This window comes from Euphorbia lathyris, chromosome 10 (genome assembly GCF_963576675.1).
Source record: "Euphorbia lathyris chromosome 10, ddEupLath1.1, whole genome shotgun sequence".
NCBI lineage: Eukaryota > Viridiplantae > Streptophyta > Magnoliopsida > Malpighiales > Euphorbiaceae > Euphorbia > Euphorbia lathyris.
Genome location: NC_088919.1, coordinates 31,695,352 through 31,700,109, shown reverse-complemented (window position 1 = coordinate 31,700,109; position 4,758 = coordinate 31,695,352).

Here is a 4,758-nt window from a genome sequence, read left to right as displayed (position 1 = left end):
CTTTCATCGATCAAATGATCGAAAGGATAGCCGGTCATGCATTTTATTGTTTTCTTGATGGTTATTCCGGATTCTTTCAAATATATATTTACCCGGATGACCAAGATAAAACAACCTTCACATGTCCTTATGGAACATTTGCATATAGAAGAATGCCTTTTGGTTTATGTAATGCACCAGCAACTTTTCAACGTTGCATGACTGCAATTTTTAATGATTTCATCGAAGATATCATGGAAGTATTTATGGATGATTTTTCAGTTTATGGAGATTCTTTTGATGCATGTTTAAAAAACTTAGATAAAGTTCTTTCTAGATGCGAAGAAACGAATTTAGTATTAAATTGGGAAAAATGTCATTTCATGGTCGACGAAGGAATTGTTTTAGGTCATAAAATATCTGAAAAGGGATTAGAAGTGGATAGAGCAAAAACTTCAGTAATAGAAAAATTACCCCCACCAACAACTTTTAGGGAGTAAGATCTTTTCTAGGACATGCAGGTTTTTACAGAAGATTTATAAAAAACTTTTCTGTGATTTCCAAACCACTTACTAATTTACTTATGAAGGATTCAACCTTCGACTTTAATGAAGATTGTATTAAAGCTTTTGAAACATTGAAAACAGCCTTAGTCAGTGCGCCCATAATTGCTAAACCCGATTGGGATTTGCCTTTTGAAATCATGTGTGATGCAAGTGACCTAGCAGTAGGATGTGTTTTAGGTCAAAGAAAGGATAAAAAATTACATGTTATTTATTATGCAAGTCATACATTGTCCGGTGCACAATTAAATTACACAACAACAGAAAAAGAGATGTTAGCCGTAGTATTTGCATGTGATAAGTTTAGGTCATACTTGTTAGGATCTAAAGTTATTATTTATACAGATCACGCAGCTTTACGTTATCTGTTTGCTAAGAAAGATGCAAAACCGCGTCTGATTAGACGGGTTTTGTTGTTACAAGAATTTGATATAGAAATTAAAGACAAAAAGGGGGTAGAAAACCTTGTCGCCGATCATCTATCGAGACTAGAAGATGAAAACGGTCCTATAGGTGAAACTGTCGGTATACGAGATGATTTCCCCGATGAACATCTCTATCATGTAGAAAGTATCATGTCACCATGGTATGCAGATTTTGCTAATTATCTTGCAACCGATATCGTTCCGGAAGGATTATCTCCCCAACAGAGGAAGAAATTTTTCTTCGATATTAAACAATATTTTTGGGAAGATCCCTTTCTATTCAAATCATGTGGTGACGGGATAATTAGGAGATGTGTTGGAGAAAATGAATATGAATCTATAATAACAGAATGTCATTCCAGCTCGTATGGAGGACATAATGGAGTTAATAAAACGGTAGCTAAAATATTAGAATGTGGTTTCTTTTGGCCTACAATGTTTAAGGACGTTGGTTCATTTATTACTCGTTGTGATAAATGCCAAAGAACGGGAAATTTAGGAAGGAAAGATGAGATGCCCCTCACAAACGTGTTGGAAGTTGAAATCTTCGACATGTGGGGAATTGATTTCATGGGACCTTTTCCGCCTTCCAATGGTAAAACTTACATATTAGTAGCCGTTGATTATGTTTCGAAGTGGGTTGAAGCAATTGCAACCCCTACGAATGATTCTAAAGTAGTTATTACTTTTCTTGACGATATATTTTGTAGATTCGGTTGTCCTAGATACGTTGTTAGTGATGGCGGTACCCATTTCATAAATCGAAATTTTGATATGCTTATGAAAAAATATGGAGTACGCCACCGCGTGTCAACGCCATACCATCCTCAGTCAAATGGTCAGGCGGAGATCTCAAATAGAGAACTCAAATGGATTCTAGAGAAAACTGTTTCGTCATCAAGAAAAGATTGGTCACAAAAACTCAATAATGCGCTATGGGCATACCGTACTGCATTTAAGTCACCAATAGGAATGACTCCATATCGTTTAGTATATGGAAAAGCATGTCATTTACCAGTTGAATTAGAACATAAAGCCTATTGGGCTATTAGAAAACTTAATTTTGATTTACAACAAGCAGGAAAGAAACGTTTGCTCAATTTGAATGAGTTAGATGAGTTACGTCATTTATCATATGAGAATGCAAGGATTTATAAAGAGAAAGTGAAAAAATGGCACGATGCCAAAATCAAAGTCAAACACTTTAATGTTGGGGATAAGGTGTTGTTGTTTAATTCACGGCTTCGTATATTTCCAGGAAAACTTAAGTCCAGATGGGCCGGACCGTATTTAGTCGTCAAAACGTTCGACTATGGTTCTTTGGAACTTGAGGAAACCAACGGTAATCGTTTTAAAGTTAACGGTAATCGATGTAAAATCTATTACGAAAACATCTCCGAAATAGGAACTAATTTCGTAACAAGATTTCCTGACATATAAATCATTTTATTTTTTCTAATAGTTAGTTTTTTATTTTTATTTTTATTTTTTTTTATTTTGTTTTGTTTTAGATTATATCATTTTATTAGAATTTTAGATATATAAAAAAATATATTCAAGTCATGATTTTAATTAATTTTTAGGAATTTCATGAGAATTAGAAGAAATTCAGTGATTCTCAGTTGAGAATTTGAAATTCTCAGTTGAGGATTCACATATATAGAATTCTTAAGGAGGTAAGAAATTTCTGAACTTATAGAGAATTTAAAATTCTCAGTTGAGAATTTGGGTATAACTAGCAGCCAGGAAAATTTCTGGACTTGTAGAGGATTTCAGATTCTCAGTTGAGAATTCTGATTAAAAATTGAAAGGATAATTTCTGAACTTACCGAGGATGAGGATTCTCGGTAGAGGATCAGAAATTTGGAGTTTTGACAACTGATTTCCGCAGGGAAATCAGCGTGCCGCGACCGCGGGTCAGAATCCTCGGTCGCGACACGGGGAAATTATGCCCAAATTAACCCTTTTTTCCAGCAGATGCAACTCTTCGGAAATGAAAAATTGAGTTTTTTCATTTTTAAGAGGTTTGTTTCATGCCTTTTCATTTCAAAAACAACACCTCTTTTTATCCTAGGATTTTATAAATAGGTTCTAGAAGTTCAGTTTTCTGTCACTTTCTTTTCATCTCTATCAGAACAATTCTCTGATTTTCTTACCATTTCAACAATCCAGAAATTAAGTTCAGACCCTTTCTTCCTTACTCATTCCAAACATCATGGCTTCCTCAAGCACTTCATCTAAGAAAGTTATTGCTTCACGCAATAAACATACTGATATATCAGAGCGTTATGGATGTAACTTTCCTATCTTCAATCATGAAGAGGGAAGGCGCTTCTTGAGGCTCCGATACACATTCTTTGTCGGAATGCTATACATGGATGACTTTCTTAACGATAAGTTGGGAATTAAAGATGATATGAGTCGCTACATGGAGCGATTAGGATGGACCAGATTTGTTGATATGAAGTTTCCTATAATTGGAGACTGGATATTAGAGTTCTTCTGTACAGTGCGTTTTGTTAACAAACGTCGGGTGCGTCTCAGTTTTCGTCGGGATGGCAAAACTTTCACTTTTGGATATCCTGAATTGCATGCTTGGTTTGGTTTTCCCTTGAAGGATACTACCAAACATCATCATGGAAGAGATATGACGTCTACTGATATTTGGCGAATGCTCACCGGTATCTGGCCTTTCCACCCAAAACTTGCCTATAATAAGTCTTTCTATTCCAACTCTATACTATATTTGTATAAGTTTCTGAGTCACAGCCTGTTCGGTCGCACGTTCAGTAGTGTCGTCCAAGAATCTGATCTTTATGTCCTTGGCGATATATTTCAAGGCAACGTGGTTGATTCTTCAAAAATTCTGATGGAGGGTCTTGTTGCCGCATTTAGATCCAAGGCTAAGAAGGTTGGGTTCGGGAATATTATATGTGGAATAATTCTAGGGACCAAGGGAAGTATTTCTGTTCCTTGGAGTGATGCAGAATCTTTCCCGATGCTAGACTATGAATTTTTAGAATTTGAAGGTCTAGTGAAGCGAGTTTTTCGATCAGGACCAAATTTTCTTTCTGCACAAGAACGTCAAGCCTTCGTCCAGTTGAAAATAGAACGATATAGGGCTAAGAAAATCCTGATTGAAGGGGACGAATTTTTAGCATAGCTTGTGTTTTGTTTGTTTGTAAATATATGTTAATAAATAAAAATTTCTCTTTTGCATTATACTTTGTTTTTGACTATATGGTTACATTTTAATTTCATAAATCTAGACCAATGAATCAATTAAATGCAAACTTAATCATTTCATTAACTAATTAATTGATTAATAATTAAATTTCAAGTTCCTAACATAAGATTCATTTAACTTAAATTAATGAATGCACATAAATGTTTCAATTAATTTTAGTTCCAACCCTTTCATATGTCTAATTTGCACATTCATTAATTAAAGCATTTTTATTTATTTTTGCCATTAATAAGGATAAACCTTTGGTTTTCCTTATCATTTAATGATTTTCATTTATGTTTTAAGTACAGATTTCATTTTTCAAGAAGTTCAGGATATAATTTATCAAGAAATTACACAAAATGGAGTTCAAAAGCTGAATTTGGGTAGCCGCCGTGTGATCCGCGGCCGAGAATTATTGATACTCGGTAACATCAGCAAAATTCCTCCACAATTCGAAGACAAATTCGGTGAAACACGCGATCCGTGACCGCGGGGGCGTTTCCTCGATAACTTCAGCAAAATTCTTCAAAAATTTCAGGCACAAAATTCGCTACGCACCGCA